General features: G+C 41.5%; 1 protein-coding gene and 1 non-coding gene across 4 annotated transcripts in view; one reads left to right on the top strand and one right to left on the bottom strand.

The window, feature by feature from the left end:
- Adcy2 (adenylate cyclase 2) overlaps positions 1–27,680 on the bottom strand; it is a 446,582-nt gene that overhangs the window by 253,777 nt on the left and 165,125 nt on the right.
- Trnap-agg24 (transfer RNA proline (anticodon AGG) 24) lies at positions 14,666–14,747 on the top strand. The gene has a single exon. It is a non-coding gene; the product is annotated as a tRNA-Pro (tRNA).

Raw genomic sequence — 27,680 nt, 5'->3', positions numbered from 1 at the left:
TAGGCTCTGGATTCTATCCATGGGAACCAGACTTGAGGCTGGACTCTTCCAAGGACACAGCCTTGCTTCTTGCTCTGAAATAAAGTTCCTAATACTGGTCTAAGAAGGTAAAGGAAATAGCTCTTTCCTTGGGTCATTTTATTTAATAATTTAAAATCATGTCTTTGGGATGAACACTTCCCCAATATAGAAGCATCTAGTAGTTGGAGAAATCTTGTTCCTTTGGTCAGTTATTCTCCAAAACTCTATCAAAGACAAGACAGACAAATCCTCTGTCTTTGTGCAAATTTATGTTTCTGGCTGGGTACAAACTGACAGCAAGCATTTACACGTATTATGAAGTCAGTTAATTAAGGACCATTATGTTCAAAAGAGCCACCATGCAGAGTTACATAAGCATCCCTGGCTGCTTGGGAAAATTGTAGGATTCAGGGAAAACAGTGAGTCCTGTTATTATAAACCCAGAGCTTTGATATCTCTGTTACTCACAACGTGGGATGCCTCAACCCCTCCATACTTGGGAGTCCTATGTACAGTCTGAGTGTCTCACCCTCCATGTCTGTCTCCTGGAAACCTACACAGTTCAGCCTTTGGTGTCTACCCCACAGAGAACACCATGTCCATCACTAACACCTGGATCTAAGTGCTGCTGTCACATTGCACCTTCAACAGTAACGATCTCAAAGCCCATCTTGGGATTTTCTACTACTTTTTATTTATAAGTTTCCACTACTTTTTATTTATTTTTATTTTTTTAATTATTTATTTTTTGTCTTCAACCTATCTTCCTCTTTTCTCTAAACTCCACTCTTGCCTGTAACACAAATTGCTGTGATAACAGATCAGGCAGGAAAGAAATGGCTCTGTACGTGCTCATCTGGTCAGTAGCAAAAGATTCCATCCTCCACGCATGAGTGAGCCTGGCCAAAAGCAAACCAGTAACACACTCCACTGAAACTCCCACGGGACAACTGCATTTTGTTGACACAGTTTCTGTGCATGAGATGGATTCTCACATCATACTGAAATCACAAAATTCTTTCTGCTGAACTCACACAAGAAGAAATTTCTTCTGGCTGAAAACGAAAGGGCTCAGAAACATTCTGCTAATGAAAAGTGTCCTTTGGTCTCATTCTAATCTAGCTGAGAGATTATAGATGAGAATATTCTAACATGAGCACTTTTTAAAGAGGCCAAACAAAAACCAAATGGGATGGATCCAACACCTCCTAATCAATGTGTTAACCATTTAAACACAAACATCACTGGTTCAACTGACAGTTTTTATGTAAATTTAGTATTTATTGAACTAATAGACTACTAAAGGTCCCTCCCACTGATGGTAAGTCCAGAAGCAATAGCTTTTGCATTCTAAGCCTCCTGGCACCCTTGGGATCACAAGACCGACAGTGCCTCTTGACCCTGTTGTTCCTTCTAGGTTTGTTTGGTAGTTGTGCCTCTCCTGGAGAACACACACTGTGTGCAGTCACAAGACTCAGTTCCAGTGCACCCTCCCTGGTATCTCTTGAACTAGCTCTTCTTGCTACAATGAGAGGTGCTTCCTGTATGTTATAACGAGTGGGTTGTTGATGAGAGTTAGTGCTTTTCTGTGCATTTGAATAAAAGCCCTTGAGTTTATGATTCCCAGGCAAGAAAAAGCATTTATGTGATACAATGTAATAAAGAAGTCAGGGTGCTTCTCCCTGGGACACTGGGCAGCTGTCCTCACTGATATCCTCTATGTTCTGGGGGATGCCTCAGGTCTCCAAGTCTGCCTCCTAAAATCCCAGTCATTCATGTGTTATTTCCCTATGCAGAGGGTTAGAATCAACAGCAGCAAGAAAATGGAAAAAACAAAAAAAACAACAAAAAACTCTTCAGATCTGCATTCTGTCTTATATAACATTGCCACCTTGTCATGCTGGAGGAATTCTCGACCATGTTAAGTTTTGATTTCTGAAGGAAAGAAGCCCTACCCCCATTCTTTAATGATTCTGTCACCTTGTCATCACTTGTTCCTACCCCATTCAACATTCTACTCAATTGAGATTTTTCTCCACAGTCTAGCTGCAAATGAAGTCTAGAATTTTTGCTCAACTTTATTCTGAAGCCTTCCCACCATCAGGATATTTTTCCCTCTGTATTTTTATTTATTTATATTTTTGGCGGCATCTTTATTGTGCTTGCTGATCTGTGTCTTTCTACATCAAAACCTTGGTAGGTTATAACAATATGCATGCAAGCAATGTCTCCTTACAATTATACTTATTTTTCTGGCTTCTTGTAAGTTCCTAAGATTTTTTTGTTTTCTATAATTTTACTCCTCCCTCTCCCCCCAAATTTCATGTGGAGATCCACATCATGCTGACAGAACCTGTATCTGTGTGTTAAGTCAGAGAGGACCAGGAGGCTGTCACCATTAGGACTTCCATTTCTTTAAGCATTTCTTCAGATACTCTTTCGTTTTTTCATATAACATATTTCCCCTCCTCCACTTCTTCCTATATCCACCACATCCCTGTCCACCCAAGTTCTTGTTCCTTTTCTTTCTCTCTTGAAAACAAACAAAACAAAAACAACAAAAACGTATTTTATCTTTGCTTGAGTGCTGAGACATCCTATCATACTTGAACCTATACTTTGATAAGCTTATTGATGATCACCAATAGTAATAGTAAATAATTTCTTACTAAATGATGCTAGCTTTTATTTATCTGATGACAGCATCTTCCTCTTGGAAGCAATCATTCCTCAAGCCTGGTTCTGTAACGCTGAACATGATTTCAGATGAAAAACTTGTCAGTCAAACCCACGGTACCATCTTGTAATACCAGAGCGGGGGGCTCTTGAAAGAAGGCTAAAGCGTAAAGGAAGAGAGGATAGAGGAAGGAGCTATTACTAAGAACGAGAGTCTTTCTATTGAGGAGTAAACAGCAGCACAGTCTCCCACAGCCTCATGCACTTGAACAATGGTCCCCAGATGCTGGTGCTCTTCTGGAATGTTTGGGAGGCTGGGCCTTGCTGGTCTAAGTATGTCAGATGGGGGTGGACTCTGAGGGTTTAAGGCCTTACCCTACTTCAAATCTATTCTCTCAGCTGTGTCTTTATAGTTCAAGATGTGAGCCCTCGGCTTGCCCACCTCAGCTCCCATGCCTCTCCACTAGGATGGACTCTGTTCCCTCTGGACCCATGAGTGCAAATAAGTCCTCCTTGCCTGAGTGATTAAAATAAATGACAGAACTGAAAGACTTCCAATATCAATTAACAGTCACCACAGGCTACCATCTCAGCAAGCACTCCAAGCTTAGCTTCTGCCATTGCTCCCTCCTGTACTTTGTACTTTGTTGAAGAACAGCAACTCCCAAGTTACTCACTCCCTTCTAACAGTTTCCCGCAGCTCCTGACATCTTTGATTTTAGCTTTAGTACATGGAGTTTAAACATCTGTGTGGCTGTGGCACTTGAACTCCCAAAGCAGCCACGTCTGTGTCAGCTGAGTGTGCCATTTATAGCCGACACCTATAGAGAGTGTAGCTACGAGATGATTTAATATGTTATAGAGGGTCTGGGTAGAAATGTTAGTCAATTTAAGTTTTGCCACACAAGCATGAAAACCTGAGTTCAATCCCCAGAACATGTCTAAATGCCAGGCATGGTTGTGTCCACTTGTAATTTTCACCCAGAGGTAGAGACAGGTATATTCCTTAGGCTCATTGGGCAGCCGGTCCAGCCTAATGAACAAGTTCTAGAGCGGGGGATGGCTACTGAGGAATGACATAGTTCTGGCTGGTTTTGTGTGTCAACTTGACACAAGCTGGAGCTATCACAGAGAGAGGACCCTCCCTTGAGGAAATGCCTCCATGAGACCCAGCTGTAAGGCATTTTCTCAATTAGTGATCAAGGGTGGGAGGCCCCAGTCCATTATGGGAGGTGACATCCCTGGGCTGGTCGTCCTGGGTTCTATATGAAAGCAAGTTGAGCAAGCCAGGGGAAGCAAGCTAGTAAGCAGCACCCTCCATGGCCTCTGCATCAGCTCCTGCTTCCTGACCTGTGTGAGTTCCAGTCCTGACTTCCTTTGGTGATGAACAGCAATATGGATGTATAAGCTGAATAAACCCTTTCCTTCCCAACTTGCTCCTTGGTCATGATGTGTGTGCAGGAAGTCGAACCCTGATTAAGGCAGACATCAAGCTCTCCTTGGCGTACACATTCTGCATACACAGAACACCACACACACACACGCACACACACACACACACACACACACACACACACAGAGAGAGAGAGAGAGAGAGAGAGAGAGAGAGAGAGAGAGAGAGAGAGAGAGAGATTGAGATCAGTTAAACATTCCCATTGGCTATGGTGTGTCCCAGTCTTCATCACCTGGTTTGATTTTGGAGAACAGAAACCTTGTTCCCTCCAGGTAGTACAGGGCAAGCAGTGCTGAGAGACTTGCACGACATCTCTGCTTACAGGATATCATGGGGATCATCTTTTGCTTCCAGATGAACAAGACTGAGATGTTTCTACCCATGCCCCCACTTTCTTGGGAAAACCAACAGTGACCATCAGAGACTTGGGTAGAATTTAAAGTGATAACGGCAACTCGTTAGGTCAGAGGTTCTCAACCTTCTTGGTGCTTCTTGTTGGTTCTTCATGTTGTGGTGACCCCAACCATAAATTTATCTTCATTGTTACTTCATAACTGTAATTTTTCTACTGTCATGAAGTGTAATGTAAATATTTTTGGAGAGAGAGGTTTGCCTAAGGGGTCTTAACTCACAGATTGAGAAACGCTGCCTTAAGCATTTGCTGTATTCCACATTATACTATGATCCAAAGTGTGTCTTCCTTTTTGATTTTTTTCCTTTTTCTTTCTTTCTTTCTATGTGCATTTGCTAAGAGTGAAGCTGGGATCATGACCATATGGATACTATGTATGCTTTCCACTGATTTGCTATAATTCTTTACCAAAATATTTTCATAAAATAATGAAACAATGGCAGTAAAATACTTTCATAATAAATTGGGGTTAGCCTGGAAGATATAAATAATGAAGCAATCTACTGCCATTCACATTCTATAAATGTCGATGCAACTGTACAGTAGTTGAATGGCTTTCTTTAATGACTTCAACAGTGTTCCCTAAGTTAGCTTGATTTGCTGCATTTATACTTAATTTTAATGACCCTTGAATACTTTCACTTTTCGATTTCATTTAAAATTTTTATTATATTTTTTATTGTGTGTGTATGTGTGTGCATAGCATATGTGTATCTGGGGGTGCTCAAGCAGGTGGGAGGGCAGCCATGTGGTGTCATTTCTCTCCATCCACCTTCACATGGTCCCAGGGATCAGACTCTAGTAGTGAGCCTTGCACTGTAAGCTTCCAGCAGCCTCTCCGTCTTTCATTAGGAATTTATTTTTGGTGTTGAATGTGTGTCAGTCTGTATCAGAGGTTATCTGTGGAGATCTCTGGCCCAGCCTGGTGGGAGGGTTCAAGCTAAGGGGAAAGGGCATAAGCAGGGAGCCGGAAGGGCCTCTGCCTCCTCTGCTGCTGCAGCTGCAGCTGCTGCTACTGCCTCTGCTGCTGCTGCTCCAGTACTGCTGCCCCTCAAGCCACTGTTGCTCCAAGATGCTGCACTGGCTGTGCTGAACTGAGCTGAGCTGAGTTGAGCTGGGCTGGGCTGGCAGGGTGCTGGCTAGACAGCCAGCAAAGTACAGGAGAGCTTCTGGTTGTGAAAGCTTCGGGAGAGTGTTCTCTTCTCAGGCAATGTTAAGGCTCTTGTGACAGGTGCTCTCAGAGGATGGAGTAATCCTCACACACCTGTATTCCTTGTGGATAGGATCTTATATACAGTTTTGGGGTAGGTTGGGTCTGACAGCAGGTGCTTCCTATTGGCGCGGCCTAAGATGCCTCATCTACAAGAGGAAGGACTTGTGACACTTCCCCTACATGACTGATGACCACAATTTTCTCTATGAGAGGCTGTGGCCACATGACAGGAGCCTGCAGTCGGGAGCAGGCAAAGCTCCTATCATCCCTTCTGGGTCTCCCAGGCTTCAAGCCCAGCTCGTCCTTACCAGGCTTGCTCTCATGGTCTATCAACCCCACAAATGATGAAAATGTTAGAGGGCATTTATCCTCTGGGATGTAGCAAACACAGTATTTACATGGTTATTCTCATTGGATAGAAACGCCCCCTTTACAACACCTTCATCACTTATCAGTCTTCGTCTGTCCTTGTTCTTCAATTTTGTCCTGGGTTGGACAGCTATACCTATACAAATCAGGCCTGCAGGTATTTTACACTGCTGGTAAGTCACATACTTACATACATACTTACATATATACTTAATCACATATTATAAATTATGGTGAAAGAAAACACACATGAGACCAACAAAAATGACAATTTCTTGTCTCTCACCATAGACAATTCTGTTAGCGAGGCCTTGTCAATCATGGCAGTCTAAGGTGTTATACTGCTCTGTTTTTGTTGGTTTCATTCTCTCAAAAAGCAGGTACTATGGGTGTGTACCACACTGCACAGCTGTGTGGGTTCTCAATGATGCTACATTTTCTTAGGAACTGTTTTGTTGTTGTTGTCAAATATATTTTTAATTAATTTTATTAAATTACCAAAAAACAGGTTCAATGAGCTATTAATAGAGTGTGTCAATCTTACAGATGAATTTGATAAATGCTGGCCCAGTTGTAACACAATATTCACCCAATAATATGGTATTATTATATACACCCTGAGGGGTAAAATCGCTTTCCTCTAAATTTCTTTTACTTTTCTTAGAGCAAGTGAGACATGTAAGTAATAAAGATACTGGGATCTTATTAGTCAGTGAGAACATGAAGGGTATCCAGTACATTAAGAGTTAGCTGAAACTCTGTGCAAAAAGTCCTTGCATCAACCAACATCTGAAGCAAATTCCTACGCAGAGGTTAAAGTATAAAAAAGTCTCTATGGGTGGGTAAAGGCGTGGGTGCTATCTAGAGACAGACCTCTGCCGAGAGAAAAACCAACAGATGGATATGTGGACGGAGAAACACAGAATCTGCTCTTCTGCCCATGCATGGGTAAAGTTTTGCTGTAATTTCACAGTGAGATAACACATTACCCATCAGTCTATAGACTCACAGGCTCACTGGTGGCAGACCTTTCTCTGGCAGTTCTCCACACAGAGCACCATAAACATGTCTGGGTAAATTATTTTAATTTAATTTAATTTTTTTCACTTATTCACGTTACATCCAGCTCACTGCCCCTTCCCCATCACACCCTCCCATCATCCCCATCCTCCCTGCCCTTCTCCTCTGAGTAGGTGGGAGCCCTCTGGGTATCCCCCCCACCCTATGCCTGGGTAATTTAAAAGCAGTCAGCTCAGCACCTGAACACATACCCAGGGAAGGTAAACACTCAAGTTCCCTGGCCAATGTGTACTCCATTAGCTTGTCTTCTACTCTGAAATGAAGACTTCCACAGCATGACAGAATTTAATTAACTGTACATTTTCTTTCCATCATGTTTGCCAGAATTCATAAATTGATCAGGAATAGTCTGCACAGATATATTGCTGGGTTCATAAGAGCCTGGGAGGCCAGGAAGTGAGGGAGGGAAGGGCAGGTGAGCCTGGGGACAGGGGCAGGGACACAGTGGCAGTCAGTGGGGACAGGGATACAATGGCAGTCAGTTGGGGACAGGAAGGGTGGGCTGGCAGTTAGTGTTGAGACCTAAAGCTGCTCCTTTAAAACTTCATTATTCTGGTTGCACTTTCTGCATCAATAATTCACAAAAAACTATTTTGTAACAATGGTTCGCAAAACCTAAATGGGATTTTCTTCCTTCTCCAAACCCCTTCTTTGAACTTTTCATGAATTAATCCAAATGTACAATACCAATTGGCCTCAAAAACACAACAGATAAAATCATAACATTATTTTTTCTTTCCAAATAGACTTACTATTGCATCTAGCAGTTACATACAAAACAGAGGAAAAAATGTTCAGCTAAATGACTAGGGTGGGCAAATTTATTTACTTATTTATTTATTTATTTATTTATTTATTCATTCATTCATTCATTTATTTATTTATTTTCAACCAACCTAGACTCACACACATCATTTTTCCTCTCATAACGGCAGCTATGCTTTCATGCACTGTATATACAGCCCACATTTGCATTCAATGCTCTTTTCAACAGTTAGCCAAATGCAAGGTGGATGTTAAGGAAACAATGGAGCGAATAATATTTCTGCTTTATCAGAAGTAGAGTTGAAGACTCCGTGATAATAAGCACAAAACAGCTGTGAGTTTAAGACATAAAGCGCCCCTGTTTCGTGTTATCAAAAGAAAATGTTGTTTTGGTTTTGTGCTTTGAAAAGAATTTAAACCAAGAAAACCTAATCTTTGACAAGTACAGTTGGGGGTTCTCAGCTGCTGCATGATAATGATGGCAAACTTACTGGAGGGCAGGAAGAATCACATGCATTTAAAGTGGCTTGCCCTCCTCTGCACCTGTGGGATTAATATATCTGCCAATGCCCATGACTAGTAGGTCACTTTCCATTCACCACTGGCCCTGCCCCGCAAATAACACATCTGTATGTTTGAGGTCCACCTTTGTTTTCTTTTGATAGAACGAGTTCCCTGAGGATGAAGAGGAGAGAGCCAATACCTTCATCAACGTATGTGTGAAAGGAATCCTAAAGACACAACTTAAAGGTCTATCCATGGGGCAAAGAACTCAAAGTTATATCACCCAGTTTCTTAGAGCCTCCATGAAAAGTGGGGCACCCTCTAGGTCACAGAGCTGGTTGCTTGATCTTAGGAGATCTAGCACAGAGGCCAGGGATACATGGATTACCCAGGGTTGTTTGTGTAGACCCATCTCCTCAGCCAGACCATGCTTGCCGACCCCAGTCAAGAACAACACCTGCACACACGTAGATGCTTTCAACCATGAGTAAGAAGGGCCAAGAGCAGCACTTTGGAGTCACCCCCATTTTAATTGATTTAACTCCCACAAAATGTACATGAGATAGTCACACATTTCCTTACTAAGGCTCTTCCCCACGGCTATACCAGGGCTAACAGTGCTTATAGAGAGGATTCTCCCATAAGCTGTCTGCAAGCTCTTCAGTGAGCACCAAGCAGCTTCTGTTACAACACCCAAGCTGGGAGTTGGGGAGCTTTAAGTGACACAGTTGACTTTGAGATCCTGTAAATAACCGACCACTTAAGCTTTTATGAGTGACCTCGTAAAGCTCACTGGTTCACTGGGCAAGATTAGAGTGCAATCATTGTTGGGTCTGTTACTGGTGCTCTTTCTTAAGGTGAAATGCATTTGCTTGTATCTCTCTAGGATAAGTCACAATAATAGTGAATTGTTACTTACTTTATTGCAGGTCCTTCTCTCTATTCACCTACCTACAAAACCATTTTATTTCTTTCCATTTCAACGTACTTTTTATAGATTAATATACTGCATCTTGTCCTGAGTACTAAAGCTAACCAAAGCAAGGACTTTAATTGTGATCTGCCTTCACACGATCATTCAGACTATTCCAAGTCCTTTGCCTTTCTGTGAAAACAATAATCGGAGAATAGAATCCTATTTTTTAAAAGCCTATTGTATTTACCTGTGAGCTTAATTGAATATGTGCAATGACTTTGAAGAAATTTCCATCTTAATAATTGTGAGTTTCATTTATGTCGATTATATTGAATATGATTTTCTTTGGTCTTTAACCCAATGCCTTTTTAGCTACTACATAATATATAGAAATCTGGCTTGTGATTTAATCTTCTTAGATATTTTATTTTAATGAAAAATGAAGGGATTTACATCTCCACTTTTCAAGTTTTCTTGCCGCAATGTATCAAGCACAGCTGCTTTTTTTTTTTAATTAAGTTTTCTTATTTACATTTCGAGTGTTATTCCCTTTCCCAGTTTCCGGGCAAACATCCCCCTAATACCTCCCCCTCCCCTCCTTTATGGGTGTTCCCCTCCCCATCCTCCCCCCATTGCCGCCCTCCCCCCAACAATCTAGTTCACTGGGGGTTCAGTCTTAGCAAGACCTAGGGCTTCCCCTTCCACTGGTGCTCTTACTAGGATATTCATTGCTACCTATGAGGTCAGAGTCCAGGGTCAGTCCATGTATAGTCTTTAGGTAGTGGCTTAGTCCCTGGAAGCTCTGGTTGCTTGGCATTGTTGTACATATGGGGTCTCGAGCCCCTTCAAGCTCTTCCAATTCTTTCTCTGATTCCTTCAACGGGGGTCCTATTCTCAGTTCAGTGATTTACTGCTGGCATTCGCCTCTGTATTTGCTGTATTCTGGCTGTGTCTCTCAGGAGCGATCTACATCCGGCTCCTGTCGGCCTGCACTTCTTTGCTTCATCCATCTTGTCCAATTGGGTGGCTGTATATGTATGGGCCACATGTGGGGCAGGCTCAGAATGGGTGTTCCTTCTGTGTCTGTTTTAATCTTTGCCTCTCTATTCCCTCCCAAGGGTATTCTTGTTCCCCTTTTAAAGAAGAAGTGAAGCATTCACATTTTGATCATCCGTGTTGAGTTTCATTTGTTCTAGGCATCTAGGGTAATTCAAGCATTTGGGCTAATAGCCACTTATCAATGAGTGCATACCATGTGTGTCTTTCTGTGATTGGGTTACCTCACTCAGGATGATATTTTCCAGTTCCAACCATTTGCCTACAAATTTTATAAAGTCATTGTTTTTGATAGCTGAGTAATATTCCATTGTGTAGATGTACCACATTTTCTGTATCCACTCCTCTGTTGAAGGGCATCTGGGTTCTTTCCAGCTTCTGGCTATTATAAATAAAGCTGCGATGAACATAGTGGAGCACGTGTCTTTTTTATATGTTGGGGCATCTTTTGGGTATATGCCCAAGAAAGGTATAGCTGGATCCTCAGGCAGTTCAATGTCCAATTTTCTGAGGAACCTCCAGACTGATTTCCAGAATGGTTGTACCAGTCTGCAATCCCACCAACAATGGAGGAGTGTTCCTCTTTCTCCGAATCCTCGTCAGCGAGTTTTGCAGTTTTATGAGATCCCATTTGTCGATTCTTGATCTTAGAGCATAAGCCATTGGTGTTTTGTTCAGGAAATTTTTTCCAGTGCCCATGTGTTCCAGGTGCTTCCCTAGTTTTTCTTCTATTAGTTTGAGTGTATCTGGTTTGATGTGGAGGTCCTTGATCCACTTGGACTTAAGCTTTGTACAGGGTGATAAGCACGGATCAATCTGCATTCTTCTACATGTTGACCTCCAGTTGAACCAGCACCATTTGCTGAAAATGCTATCTTTTTTACATTTGATGGTTTTGGCTCCTTTGTCAAAAATCAAGTGCCCATAGGTATGTGGGTTCATTTCTGGGTCTTCAATTCTGTTCCATTGGGCTATCTGTCTGTCTCTGTACCAATACCATGCAGTTTTTATCACTATTGCTCTGTAATACTGCTTGAGTTCAGGGATAGTGATTCCCCCTGAAGTCCTTTTATTGTTGAGGATAGTTTTAGCTATCCTGGGTTTTTTGTTATTCCAGATGAATTTGCAAATTGTTCTGTCTAACTCTTTGAAGAATTGGATTGGTATTTTGATGGGGATTGCATTGAATCTGTAGATCGCTTTTGGTAAAATGGCCATTTGTACTATATTAATCCTGCCAATCCATGAGCATGGGAGATCTTTCCATCTTCTGAGGTCTTCTTCAATTTCTTTCTTCAGAGTCTTGAAGTTCTTATTGTACAGATCTTTTACTTGGCACAGCTGCTTTTTATCTCCTGGTTTTATTCTACTCAGACTCTTGAATCCATATAGAAACATTATAGCCATGAAAAAAGTTTGCTTCTTGGTTTCCATGTTTGATGCCACTTTTTTTCCTGCCTTATTTGACTTGCAAGCCCTGCAGATAAATGAATAGGGGTGTTCTTTTCTAGACTTCAGAGGGAAAGTGTTTAAAATGTGGCTACAGAGCACACTGTTAAAAGGATGATTCTCATACATGCCTTTTGTCCATTTAAAACCACCATGTTCTAAACTGCTGGGTTTACTGAGAATCAACAGTGGCAGTTGAACTGTGACAAATTCTCACACTTACTACAATATTCATGCATGTTTTCTCTCCTATTCTGTAAGTGGAGAATAAAATTGTTTAAGTTGCAAATATTAAATTCTACATGTAAAGGAGAAGCTGAACATGGCTAAGATAGATGTTTCTGGAGTACATATTGGTAGGTTTTATTTGCTAAAAGACTTTGCATATGAATTTATTAGGACCACATTCGCTTGTCTCCCTCACCCTAACCCAGTCCTAATAATTGGGTTAGCTGACCCCACAGACCTAACAGGGATGTCTTCTTTTCTATTTTCTTTTTCTGAACTAGTTTGAGAAAGGTAGACCTTGTTATGTCTCCTGATTGGGATAATTTTAAGGACTTGGTAGCCAGGAATGATGTTCTTCTGTAATCCTGGCAGCACTCAGTACACAGAAGCAGGAGGACCATGGTTTCCAGACCAGCCTGGGTTACTCAGCAAACCCTACATGAAAATAAATCCCCATGGTCAGTGATGAATGCCTCCTGCACAACCATGAAGTTATTTGGTATTGAGCAGTTTCTCCACATGGCCACTGTTATTAGGATAACCACTGAAAGCCCCTGGCGGTAGTTTTCACTGATTTTCTAACCAGAATGCCTTTATATTTAAAGGGATTTTAAAATGTCTTATGACTGTGTCATGGGTGTTTCCCAACTCTGATACAACCAGCCTTTGAGTTTTTTATATTTAGTTTTAAATACTTAGGTATTTAGTTCATTGGCATTCCACATAATTTTTAATATAGTTGGGTTTAGGACTAATATCTAGTATTTAAGGTATGTTTGTGTGGCTTTTCCCACACTTTCTTCTTCAGCCAATTATATTTTAACCTCATTTCAATCCATGTTGTATCTTAGTCAGGTACCCTTCACTGGGATAATGCAGCAATGGTGACAGGAGGTAACACTAAGTTTTCAAAGATGATTTAGCATGAATGTGCACTGTGATGTAGTGTGAGTCTCAGACAAGGCACTGTACACTATATGTGCACTGGACATTTCTCCATCATGTGGATTACATGACAAACACTAAAAATTCACCAGCAGACAGCCAATGTTATATTTTAATTAAAGCAGGATTAAAGTCATTATGAACATATTTATAATTTCCAATGATCATCCTCATTCCGGACCACCTACATCTATCTGCAACACTTCTACTTGGCTGAAAGGGATCCCAACGTGTTCCGTGACTGGTCTTCCTGGTGATTAATGCCTCAGCTGCCCTTTGGAGAAGACCTTCCTTTGCCTTCAGTTATGATGGATGCTGTTCCTGGATTCAGATTTATGGTCCAATGTGTGTTTATTGTTGAGGAGATTTACAAGATCAAGCTCCTGAGCCCTCTGGTTTTAAATGGCTTTTGGTGATGCCTGCTGTCACCGCTGACTCTGGTGTCATTTCCAGCACCTGTCTTGCAGAGTTTCTCTTTATCATGGTTTGTTCCAGCTTGATGATGGTGTGCCCACTGCTGGAGCTCTTCAGGTTTGGTTTGTGAAGGATTCACTGTACTTGGATCTGTATGTTCAGATTTGCCATCATATCTGCTAAACTTTGTTCCCATCTCTCAGGAGAGCCTAGGACAGGCCATTTAGTCTGAGGCTTTTATTTGGCTTATAGTTTCAAAGGGACACTGTTCACATAGCCAGGAAGACATGACAACAGGCAGAACAGGTATAATCGAGGGAATATCTTCCTGTTCCTGTTGTGGGGAAGACCACACCCATACCCAGGAAACAGTAATGAGGAATTGTGGCATAGCTGTCAAGGCCTGCCCCTCAGAAACCCAGTTTTTCAATGAGGCTCTACCTATTCAGGGTCACAACACTTTTTCAAACAGCACCACCAGCTGCAGGTCAACTATTCAAATATGAAAGCCTACAGGTGACATCATAATCACAGCAGACTCACGGCAGGTAGCCTTGGACCACAGCAAGGAAGACCTTCTACCACACACTTTTAGACTTTTACATGAAGAACTTGGCACACTGACTGTTTATACATGGAAACTGGTAATGAGAGGAGCCTACTGGCTAACATGGATCCCACTTTAGAGCCAGACAAAAAGAAGCTCTTAAAATAAAATGCCCCCAATTACAAAACATTTGCTCACGACAGAGAAACCAGATGAACAGGCAGCCAATGTATTGCAAACGTACCTCAAATGAAAAGCATGCAGGCAAACAAAGACTTGCCAAAGAAAACAATTTCTCCCTTAAAAATAACCAGACAGCAAATGGAAGCCCACGGGCAATGCTTTTTAGACTAGAGGGGGAAAGGTGAGGATAAAAACAAAGCAAAACTGTTTACAGTAGGAATAGCTCAGTGATTCACTTCTGCGATGTTCTGAGTAAGAAAAGCACAGAGAACGCATTTGAGGCTCCAGATTCAGTGTGGCCCTTGGCACCATATCAACATAGCCCCTGGCACTGTATGTGTTCACAGCCACATTTCACAGACTCTTGATGGAAATTCAAAATGTAGCCTCTCATAAATTATATTCTAAGAAATAAAGCATGTTAAATGTTTTCTCCCAGGGGTTGGGGATTTAGCTCAGTGGTAGAGCGCTTGCCTAGGAAGCACAAGGCCCTGGGTTCGATCCCCAGCTCCGGGAAAAAAAAAAGAGCCAAAAAAAATGTTTTCTCCCTTTGTGTATTTTCTCTTTTTTCATTTTAATATTTTATTATTTTTTAATTTAAACATGTAGCATTGTTCATTTTTTCACTAATTTATTCATTTCCTTCACATCTTGGTTGCTGTCCTCTTCCTGGTCCCCCCTTACACAGACCCTTTCCTATCCCCCTCCCCTTCTCCTATGAGAGGGTAAAGGCTCCCTTGGGTACCTGGGTATGCCCCTACCCTGCATATAGAGTTACTGCAGAGCTAGGGGCATCCTCTTCCACCAAGGCCAGACAAGGCAGCCCAGCTAAGAGAACAGATTCCACAGACAGGCAACAGCTTCAGGGACAGCCCCTGCTCCAATTGCTGAGGGACCCAAATGAAGACCAAGCTGCACATCTGCTACATATGTGCTAGTGGCCTAGGTCCAGTCCACATATGCTCTTTGGGGGGTGATTCAGTCTCTGAGAACTCTCAAGGGTCTAGGCTAGTTGACTCTGTTGGTCTTATTGTGGAGTTTCTATCCCCTTCAGGGCCCTCACTCATTGTCCCAACTCTATGTAGTCTCTGAGCTCTGTCCAATGTTTGGCTGTGGGTCTCTGCATGTTTCAGTCAGCTGCTGGGTGGAGCTTTCAGTCAATGAATGCTATATCCACAGATTTCACAAAGCTGGCAAAATGCATAGCAAGGAGTTTCCAGTCTGCTTTGCTAGTCTCCAGATCCCTGTAGGGAGCTCCCTGGGGACTAAGATGATAGCTTCTCCTAGAGGTAGGCACAGTTCTGGTGTCCTTCTGCTGCAGCTCCAAAGCCTCTGCTTTGTCTCTACAAGGAGAGCTTGTCATTTGTTTGTGAACACTTCCCTCTGCTCTGCTCTGCTGCTCGGGCCAGGCAACAAACTCTCACAGCTTTCTGCAGTCAAGTCTAGGACATGGTAAGGCCACTCTCTCCAAACCTCTAGATACTTGGAGCTGTGACTCAAGCAACAGGCTCAACACTTTGTCAGCTGATGTTGCCTCCAGTCTCACAGTCCCATGCCCACTGCCAGCTATTACTTGAGTGCAAACCACCAATGGTTTTAGAAAAATCTGATCTGGGCTACCTGAGTACCAAAATGGTATATACACATGGCAAATGCAAAGTTGTCAGGAGGTATAATTGTTTTTAGAATATTGCAAACTCAGGAATCATCCAGCCGTGAGGGCATTCTTGGAATGCTTCACACTCTGTGTGCTCTTGTTTTGGGATGCTGTATCTGACAGGAAGCGAAGGCACTGCTTTATTTTGTTAGTGGTAAGTCTGCAGGTTGGAATGAGTTGTGAGCCTAATGTTACCTCTTCATAGAAGCTTCCTCTCCCTCACAGGGATTATCTAATAATCCTGCTTATCTGGCTTGCTGAGCCTGATTGATAACAGCATGTGGCTTTTCAAAAATAGAATAACTGTCCAATTCTCCATCAGAACTCATGGATATAAAACAGCATTCAGCGCAAATTAATGAGGAAAGAATTGAGCATCAGATAGGGATACATTAAAATTGTTTCATTAGCATATGCACACAAATGCACATGTACACACACATAAGCATGCATACACACACACACACACACACACACACACACAGAGAGAGAGAGAGAGAGAGAGAGAGAGAGAAAGTTTCCACAGCATTAAAAGTTATCTTCCCAATAAAGATAAATCCTCTTGGTGAATTTGCATATACATTTCTTTTTTTTTTTTTTTTGGTTCTTTTTTTCTGGAGCTGGGGACCGAACCCAGGGCCTTGCGCTTCCTAGGTAAGGGCTCTACCACTGAGCTAAATCCCCAGCCCCTGCATATACATTTCTTAAAGCAACCCTGCCAACTTTAAATAAGTTGCTTGCTTTCCTTGTCAGTCAGATATGCTGAATGTCTGAGAGTGTGTCTAGAATAAATACCTCAGTCAGGAAAGCTCTTAATGATGTTAAAGGAGGGCATTGATTAAAGTGTTTGGTTTCTGTCTCCATTTACAAGCCCGTGACCTTCAATAATTTGCCTAAGGTATTGCATCTGTGTTCAGTGAGATAAGAGTAAGGCATTGAAAACAAACCAACGTATTGAAGCATGTTACAGTATCTGATGCTGATGCTTGCAGAGTCTAACATGAGCTATTACACAAGCTATGACAATTTTGAAATCCTGTTTCCTTCACCATTAGCACCATTCTATTCTGTTGATCTCAATGGACAACCTGAAAAAGCCAAGAGTTGTGTATGTTTGCTGTGCATGTGCGCGTGTGTGTTTGTGTGTGTGTCTGTGTGTCTGTGTGTGGTATTGGGGGCAGCACAGGATATTCAGGCCATAATGAATGTGCTGGCCTCTGCTAGCTAACCCCAGAGAATCTCTGCACTACGTGAGTGTTCTCCAGCCAGCCTCATTCCTCCCCCCCAAGGATTCATAAACTGAGGCTGCAGATTTAGTACAGAACCATCTGTGGCAGCCCTGTGGCAGCTCTGTTACTGCTGCCCCTCTCCTGGGAGGGCCTGGATGCAGCACAGTGAGCCAGAAAGAAAACATTTTGCCTTCACTCTGGGGGCAGGGCAGAGCCTGGAAGGCAGAGGGTGCACAAATGCATGGATTTCCGTTAATGAAGTCAAAGACCAAGAACACCATATCGAGGGGCATGTTTCAAAATACTTCATTCTGAATAACACTTCCTGTTGTTTTAGAAAATAGAAAATGATTACAGTCGCTTTCTAAATCGTCCCCTCTACACATAGATACACATACTCACTAACAAGATCATTTCTTAATCATTGAAAAACCTTATACTACTGTTCGGAAGCAGCATGCTTTAACAGTTTGAGTCTGCTTCCCTATAGGCTGATTATTTATAGTAAATTACCATTTTCTTAAACCACTGGTGTTGGATGAGAATATCCTAGTGAAAAGAGTGCATGACACATATTTCATTGTAAAACTACATTTTAACCTTTAATTGACCCAAAATTGTTATACTAAATTAGTATCTTTTTTGTCAATGATATGTTCCTATGAAAATCTCATAATGAAATGCATTAATCTGTATGCTACCTAAAAACTCTTAAACAGAAATGTAAGTTAATATCATGCAGGTGAAGGCAGGTACAAGATAGAACGAGGCCTGTCTTTGGATGAGAAGGAAGGATGGGCGGGAGAAAAGTTTTAGAGAGGAGAGGAGACTGGAGAGGAGGAGGGAGCCGAGAGAACATGGAGGCAGATGTTAAGATTTCTCTCTGCACATTTGCAGGTTGTTATGACTATTCTTAAAGGATGGATGTGTACAGAATTTTGTGTTGTTGAGAGGGGCAAATTATATATTATCTAGGTCGATGGTTTCTATCATTATCAATTAGTTATAAGTTTATGGTGTGGATGTATTGTGGATTGAGAATTTAACATGTAAATCTGATTGCTGGGTTACAGTTTGTTGAGTCTTGATTTTACCAGGTGGCTGGAACCAGAGAGTTTGTGGTTAGGAGAGAGTGGCGGGAGAGACACTAATCTGAGATGAATTAATCATAGTTCCAAAGGCCCATTGGAGCTGGAACTAGTGACCATCAGGGTACTCTCGGGAACCAGTTCCTCTGCTTTTTTATTTTTACTGCAACACAAAAACACTTAAAAATAAAGTCAAACAAATGGCCTTTTCAAATGTAGACAGCAGAGCCACAGAAAATCTATTAGATTGACTCCAAAAAGCCTTATTGTAGAAATGTTATAAGAATATTAAACCAAACAATTAGCTTGACAAAGACTGCTTAAAAGGTAAATTAACTGATAAACAAAGGATATGGACTTCACATTTCAAAATCCTATATGACTATCTTTACTAAACTACAGCAGTTATGTCTTGAGCATAAATAAATTACATGATTTTTATAGCATTCTACAGGTAAATTATGGAAAGCTCAGAGATAATTTAAAGGAAATTATTGTCACCTATAGTATCAATAGCCCTAAATAACCCAGTTATAACACAGAACTTTGACAGGCTGCTCCCATAGTTTATGTTCCTATACAAGGTTTCTACTGCAAAGGCAAAGCTATCATGTTGCCCTCATTTTGAAACACATTTCTGTATAATACTGTAAATGTCTGTTTCTCAAATGCCTCTTTAACGCATTTTCATCACTGTATTTCATTGTAGGAACATTCAGTGATTTTATTTCCTATTATCAGATATAGGATTCTTCTACCACAAAACAAAACAGCAAATCCACCTCTCTTACAACTTCTTTAGGCTTCAGAGTCTCAAGCTTCTCTTGTGATTCAAGGGTAACCTATATTAGAAGATCTAATCTAGGTTTGACTAGCTTGTCACCCTAATGTATTTATCAATTAAAGTCATAGGTAGAACATGATTGTATGTGGGTATCACAGACCCATGTGTGCAGCTGACAGCATTTCTACCAGTCATGAACTACACCATGGTGGTCTCCTACAATTACTGTGAAGCTGAACGTTCCTGTCTCCCAGTGATGTGTGGCCTCATTATGCTCCACAATATCGTTTATGGTGATGCTAACATGGAAAGCAGCCCACTGCACTGCTATATCACAGCACAGTCCACTACAGCAGATGAAGTATGCACATAGAGTATTGTCAGTCATCCCTCTTGACAATAAATGACTGTTACTGAGTTATATATTCATTATTGTTTGGTTTCAGATGCCAAGAAATGAGTCTGAGGTGCATAATTTACATACCAAAGCAGATCTGACCTCTAGGTTCTCCCAGCACCCTCAGTCACTACCTGGCATACCCTGCCCCTAACCATAAACTTCCCCCAGAGGCTTTTGCCTATATAATCCAGGTCATAATTTCATACCATGTGAACTGGTTATCATTATCACCAAACACACTTTTTCAAAGAAGTTTTATGAAGGGCAAAATACATGAAGGAAATCCAAAAAATCATGAGGTCTTACTTTCTTTTTGGATATTTTTATTTATATTTCAAATGTTATCCCCTTTCCCAATTCCCCATTCATAAACCCCCATCTCATCCCCTTCCCCTGATATGACACCTTCTAAGAAATTTTGCAGTAGACATCCAAGAGGTATCTGGAGATCCAATTTTAGACCCAGCAGTACTCATCTTCCTAGTATTTCACAGAGATCCCAGGACTATGGAACTATATAATCCAGTATATATAATATATTTTATATATAATACCATATTATATATAATATAATATTTTGGTCTCCCTACTTTCCTAGTCCTCCTTCTCGTCCTCTCTTTCCATCTCAGTGTGGATACTCGCTCTTCCTTCCTTCCTCCCTTCCTTCCTTCCTTTCGTCCTTCCTTCCTTCCTTCCGTCCGTCCTTCCTTCCTTCCGTTCTTCCTTCCTTCCTTTCGTCCTTCCTTCCTTCCTTCCTTCCTTCCGTCCGTCCTTCCTTCCTCCCTTCCTTCCTTCCTCCCTTCCTTCCTTCCTTCCTCCCTTCTGTCCTTCCTTCTGTCCTTCTTTCCTTCCTTCCTCCCTTCCTTCCTTCCTTCCTCCCTTCCTTCCTTCTGTCCTTCCTTCTGTCCTTCCTTCCTTCCTTTCATCCTTCCTTCCTTCCTTCCTCCCTTCCTTCCTTCTGTCCTTCCTTCCTTCCTTTCGTCCTTCCTTCCTCCCTTCCTTCCTTCTGTCCTTCCTTCCTTCCTTTTGTCCTTCCTTCCTTCCTTCCTTCCTTCTGTCCTTCCTTCCTTCCTTCCTTCCTTCCTCCCTCCCTTCCTTCCTTCCTTCTGTCCTTCCTTCTGTCCTTCCTTCTTCCCTTCCTTCCTTCCTTCCTTCCGTCCGTCCTTCCTTCCTTCCGTCCTTCCTTCCTTCCTTCCTTCCTTCCTCCCTTCCTTTCATCCTTCCTTCCTTCCTTCCTTCCTCCCTTCCTTCCTTCCTCCCTTCCTTCCTTCCTTCTGTCCTTCCTTCCTTCCTTCCTTCCTTCCTTACTTCCTCCCTCCCTTCCTTCCTTCCTTCCTTCCTTCCTCCCTTCCTTCCTCCCTTCCTTCCTTCCTTCCTTCCTCCCTTCCTTCCTTCCTTCCGTCCTTCCTTCCTTCCTTCCATCCTTCCTTCCTCCCTTCCTTCCTTCCTTCCTTCCTTCCTTTTGTCCTTCCTTCCTTCCTTCCATCCTTCCTTCCTTCCTTTTGTCCTTCCTTCCTTCCTTCCATCCTTCCTTCCTTCCTTTCGTCCTTCCTTCCTTCCTTCTGTCCTTCCTTCCTTCTGTCCTTCCTTCCTCCCTTCCGTCCTTCCTTCCTCCCTTCCGTCCTTCCTTCCTTCCGTCCGTCCTTCCTTCCTTCCTTTTTCTTTTTCATTATCTTCCTCTCTTCTCTGTCCCTTTCCCATGGTGATCCTGGCCTCCTTCCCTGGGGCTAGTGAACTCACAGGAGAGCAGCTTTCCAATAAACCTGCATTTAATATAACCTAATTTGGCTTGAATTGGCTCATTTCATAGGCAGAGAAATAACTTATCAGAGAGTGCCAAAACTCAGAAGTTGAGATCCTAGCCAGTAGCCTGCATCTTTTCTGGTTGTGTGGGGGACCATTTCTCTATCCCTCTATCCTTCTCTGCTAGAAACAGCATTTCTTTGTATTCATTGAGTACCTATCCTCAGCTTCTGCTTTTCTGAGTACAGGGCCCTCCCAGCTTTCTCTGCTGAGTCTAGACTGCACCAAAGCTACCCCATCTGAACAAAGAGCAGATCTTTGTTTTGGGGGCATCTTTGATACAGAGATGTCTTATCTGAGGTTACTGCCTCCATATAAACCATTTGATCACACCAGTTCCATAGTCCTGGGATCTCTGTCAAATACTAGGAAGATGAGTACTGCTGGGTCTAAAATTGGATCTCCAGATACCTCTTGGATGTCTACTGCAAAATTTCTTAGAAGGTGTCATATCAGGGGAAGGGGATGAGATGGGGGTTTATGAATGGGGAATTGGGAAAGGGGATAACATTTGAAATATAAATAAAAATATCCATAAAGAAAGTAAGACCTCATGATTTTTTGGATTTCCTTCATGTATTTTGCCCTTCATAAAACCTCTTTGAAAAAGTGTGTTTGGTGATAATGAGAACCAGTTCACATAGTATGAAATAATATATGTAAAGATAGCAAAATAAAATATGTCTTATCTCTTCCTACTGTAAAAAAAATTTAACTGAAAAAAAAAAGGTGTCATATCCTCAGACCTTACAATTATACTTTTGTTAATTTATGGTGTATTCTTTCTACTTATTTAAAAAACTGCCAAGAGTAAAAACAAATAAAACAACATTAACAAACAAAACTGCACCCCATGTTTAACAGCAGCAACCTCATGAATACATTTCCCCCACCTTTGTGATGTATATCACATCACACAAAGAGGTCTGGAGATTAGAGGAAGCCCCTGGAGATTTCTGCAAAACAACTTCTTGATGTCCAGACAGAAAATCAAACATCCCCACAATATATTTCTCTGAACGAATCCGAGTGAAGTGCTCCATGATGGCATGCTATCAGCTGTGTTTAAGCTGCACAACCCTCAGAAACACAGAGTTCATACAGCCCAAAAGGTCCTTGACTTACGATGCCCTGACTTTACATGGTCTAAAAGAATTCAGTGGAAGCAGCACTTTGGATTTTGAAGTTGGGTGTTCTTTCAAGCAGGCAAGATGATACCAGGTAATAGCAGTGAGTTCCCAGCTCCAGCTGTGATGATGGAACCAGTGCTGTTCAACAGTGTTGTGATGCTGAGCTGGGATGCTCAGTAGGTCAGCTGTGCCTGTGCACCACTGGCACATAGTATTTCAGCACATGATAGGTTCACTGGGATGTAGCCCTAGTGTAGGTTAAGGAGCATCTAAGTACACTTATATTTAAATTACGTTGTGACTTTTATAACAAACCTCCTGTGACATCTTAGCAACGCCTGTGTCTAGTAGAATAAACCATCCGTGCATGAACAAGGAGAATTTCTAAAACTCTGAAAGCCTGAAGCGTAGGGATTAAAAATGAAGAAACACTCTGAGACAAGTGTCTGGTCCCCACCAATGTTTCAAACAAAATAAGTAGGGTTATGTGTTCTAAAGAAACTTGGTTAAAATAATTTTGTATTTGAGTTGTAGCAAATTTCTTGGGGCTTAAAATGATGTTTCTGGGTGGCACATTCTAGAGTGAGACTCTTGAGTGTGTTGTCCTCTTGTATTTTGCTTCACTTTGGCTTTGCTGTTGGCTACATTTTTAACAGTCCTTACCTTACAAGGCTATGACTAATCCTTTTATGCCTTCTGTTTCCCTCTATGCTTCTTCTCTTCTATCACTTTGAAATGTCTCTACGTATATCTAACTTAATCCAGCAAGTAACCTCATACTTTTGAGTCAGGACAGAATGCACCATCTCTTTCCTGATCTCACAAACTATAGTAGGAAAGCTTTGTTAAACTGTTATCACAAGGTTGCAGAATGCTACACTGTGGCCATTGATGAAAAAGTGTCTCCTGGAGGTATGCAATGTGAGTCCTATGCCCTAGGAAAAGTCCCATCACCAGTGGCTTCAAAGAGTCTGACACTTAACCACCTGCATTTGTTAAGAATTAAATATCAGTTTAGGTAGCTATGTGTTTCAACCTTCCCTCATAAACTATAGGAAAGTTCACTTCAGTTTGAAGAGAAAGACATTTTATCAAGAAAATATTACCTATAAAACCATCATGATCTTAGAAATGATTAAGAGAACTTAGAAAGTTTCTAGATCAGCCTCACTGGTTATATAAAAAAACAAAAGTGTTCAGCGAAATGACTTATTATGGCAATGTAATGTGTTGATCTCAGTACAGGATATAAATATATGTTTTCCACTTCACATTTTCATTCAAGCTTTTCCTTGTAGGGTCACATTTCCAACCAGATCACATTTGTGATGCATAAAAGCGCTGTGCCCACAATGACTAGCAGCTGCACATTTTTGAAGGACAGCATGAAATATAGGACAGAGAAATATAGATGAAATCTGGCAGGTCCCTTTATATGGCAGAGTAGTACAGGAACTACCTAAGCCAGGGTGGGATTTACCATCATCACTGAGAACATGTGACATGCAACTCACATAGTATAGCTATGATTGCTGTAGTTGTTCATCACTAGCAGCCTATCAGGATTCCCTGCATCAACATCCTCACAAACGAGAGAGCCATGCATTATGCTTGGGGTCTAGATGGAAACAAGAAGGGAGCCAAGCTCAACATCTTTCTCTCTTTGTGTCTCTGGCTCTTTTTTGCATCCTGACTATCGATAAAAGGTGACCAGCTGCCTCATGCTTCACTCTCATTCCATACCCTGATTGACTTTATTCTCAACCTGTGAGCCCCAATAAACCCTTCCTCCAAGTTGCTTTCATCAAGTTTTTTGTCCAAGCAACAAGAAATGTAAAATGCACACACACACACACACACACACACACTTCAGCCAGCCAGGCCAAACCACTTTTACTGGGTGGAAGTCTATGAATGTATCTTCATTTTTTGGTTTTAGTTTTTACAAGCTATTTCTTCTGTCTCTTAGATCCTGAGTTATGATGTCAGCTTCTATGCTGCTCCCAACGTCTGTTGCAGGCACTGACAAGCTCTCTCTGGTACTACCTATCACCATGTGGTGATAAGCACATGGCCTGGTATCACTTGATGAGAAGAGAGAGACATCCTGTGGTTCACACTCACCCCATCTATTAAGTAGACCCAGTCCCTTGATGCAAAATAACCTTAACATCAGTAATCCTTTAGGGCCAACGTTTTGCAACAGTCCTGAATCTACTAGACAAAATGTCAACAAAGAGACACTGCACATCATGTTACTATAATTTGATTGAAAGGGGGTGAGTAGCCTAAAGATAGTAAATTAGATTAATGTCTGACACATCAAATTTTGGTTGAAGAAAAGTATACTTACAAATACACAAAGGGAACTGAGCAGTCAAAAAGAGCAAGACATGTTTTCATGAATATGTCAGTTGAATGTTATTAGCTAAGAGTTTACTTTGACCATGTAATGCTGTTCGGATAGGAGGCAAGCACTCTCTGGTTCATCTGAATAAAGAGAAAAGTCTAGTTTTGTCACTGCCAACACAAAATGCTTGTTTTCTTAGCAATGATCCTCTCTCAATAATTTCTAGATAAAAAGTCGTGATCATGCTCCAGCACCTCCAGTGATGTCATTTTACACATACGAGAAATGCTACAGGGAACTTCCACTGAACTCCTCAGGAAGGAGACTGGGCACTCAGATGAGAAACTTGCTATCATCCAAGAAATGACGTTTTCCTCTGTAAGAACGAGCTGTCAACACTAATTATTGTTCCAAGCTTGAGGGTAACAGTATGTGTAGTCTTTCAACTTTCTCTTAAATTGATGTTACTAGTGGCAGTGAAGACGCAGATCTGCCACTAACTATCCTCAGACTGAGCGAGTGGAGAGTCAAAGAGCAGAGTCTGAGATGGATACAAGTAAATAGGTTATAAAGAGAGATGATGTGCTGGTGTGAGAGACTGTGGGCCTGATACAAATGATGCTAGTGGCACAGTAATAAAACAGATTTGATTCTGAGCTCTCATCTCTTACCACAATACAGAACAAATAGATAAAACATGAGCTATTCTTAAAACTAGATCACAAATCCTGAAAACTAGAATCTAGAATATTCTCCTTGGGGAATGGAATGGAATGGGTGCATACAAGAAAGGAAATTGCTCCTTTTAAAGAAGAAAGACATCAGGAGAGAGGCATATGCACAAATACTTTTTTCCATCCAAACTCTGCACCTCTGACTTCTTTAGGTCAGATGGAAATTATACTATTCCTTCTGCTTCTGTGATATGATACAGTGATCTGAGAGATTTTTAGTGAGATGGGCTATATTAAATAACTATAGAAATAAAGCAGTTATGTAATTCTTCACAACAAACTTCAGATAGAACTAAGATTAATTTGACAATTGGAAAATACTGGAAATAAGACCAAAGGAATTTGGGTTTCTAAGCTGCCATAAGAGCTAGCCTCAGCATCCAACTTCAGAGCTAACCTCAACATCGTGCTCCTAGTGTCAAAGAAGCTCAAAAAATCCACAAAGCACAGATTGCAAGAGAGGACCAGCTTCATCCATAGCTAAGATAAAAGGGAAACAGGTTGCAGAGATATGAGTTGTCACATTTAGTTGTAGAGAAAAATAGGAAATGCAAAAAAAAAACTATTGGAACTACAGAAATCAGAGAGGAATGTTACAGAGACAGTCTTCCTTATTCTAAAGGGTTAATCAAAGGGACCTCGACATGACTCAGAAGGGGTAGTGAGATTGAAAGAAAGTGTGAACAACAGAAAAGAGAGGGTCTCAATACTCTGCACTCAAAAAAAATGCCTTGAGGAAACCATCACTATACATGATCATATTGGCCAATGAGACACAAAGCTCTCATCTAGAAACAAAGGGCTTAACAATCAAAGCCTAGGGCTGGAGAGTGTCACTCAGGGACAGAGTGACTGAGTGGAATGTGTAGAAAACTGTCAACCAGTGGCTGATTGCACTACCACATCAGCAGAGACTTGGGAAGTGATGGGGAGGAGGAAAGCAGGGAAACAAAATCAAAGCCCTAAGAGGGCACCTGAAACCACTGAGGCAAAGATGTATCCATCTTTGTTTCTGAAAAGCAGAAAGCACGTTTTTCTATAGTGATTAATCCTGAGAAACATTGTTTCAGTGATGGAAACAGATCAAAAAGAGGTAGAGGACTATTATTATTGACACAATCTATTTAGAATTATTTAAAATGTCTTTTGCATTGGGATCATTTGAAATGGTTTCACATATTCTTGAAATAGTAGTGGAAAAAAAATGGGACAGCCAGAGTGCCGGGAAATGTGGTCTTCTGGACATGGTGGGACTACTGAAATCATGACCTCACAGCAGCATTGCTACCTGGACAAGATCATCACAAGACCAAGTCATCCAAATCTTAGCACAGAGGGAGTAGATTTGCAGGGCCACTTTTTTGCTGTGGGAAGAAGAATCATTCTTTATTGAGAGTGTAGCACTGGTTGATAGTTTTCTGGTGCTGCAGAGGAGAACCCCACACCCATGCACATATGAGCAACACAAGCTAGACTTACTGGGTTATCAAAAACAATAATCATGGCATGGGAGGGAGATATGGAGGGGTTGAAGTGGGGGAAATGATGAGCATATATGCTCATATTTCAGTGTATGAAATTCTCAAAATAAATAAACAAACAAACTGCAATGAAAAATTGTTGCTGCCTGTCTTAATGGTTTTTGTATCTTCCCCACCCATGAGGAAGTGCTATAATACCTGCAAAGTATAAATGCACTAACTTTTCTCAGAACCGCTGAGAGCATCTGATGAGATCAATCCAACCACATTCTCATGGAAGAATCTGGATTTCCCATGTGACTGAGTTCCTGATGAAGGGAGAAGTCTATCCTGCATGCCCCCTTTCCCATACTTCCTGAGCACTCAGATTTGAGACTTTACAAAGTGAGTTCATTCATGCAGGCTCACTGAGAATAACTGTCATTTGTGCTGTTCAGAAACATGTAACAATGTGTGTGGCAGAGTCCTCAGTGGTGAAGCAAACACCGTGGCTGTCTCACAGAATCTGGGTCCTACTTGACCAACCCTAGCCAAAACACATTCTTCAAAGAGTGTCTAAGAACTGGGGAAGGTATTAGGTATTAAGCAGCAAGAGTTTCATCACTAAAGCAACTTAATTTTGTGCTTTCTCCAATTCTCCACCACTGGTGGTGTCAGTGGATGCTTGCTAATTGTTGCTGAGTAATGGTCTGGAGATACTGGGGCTGTCTAGGTCTTCCAAGAGTTGTCAGCAGAGACGGAGAGAGGGGAGAAGCCATGGCAGGTGATGTTAAGATTCTGCTCTGTGTATTTA

Source organism: Rattus norvegicus, chromosome 1, assembly GCF_021556685.1.
Source record: "Rattus norvegicus strain SHRSP/BbbUtx chromosome 1, alternate assembly SHRSP_T2T, whole genome shotgun sequence".
Classification (NCBI taxonomy): Eukaryota; Metazoa; Chordata; class Mammalia; order Rodentia; family Muridae; genus Rattus; species Rattus norvegicus.
Note: the sequence above shows the minus strand (reverse complement) of the source record. Positions and strands in the feature narration are given on the sequence as shown.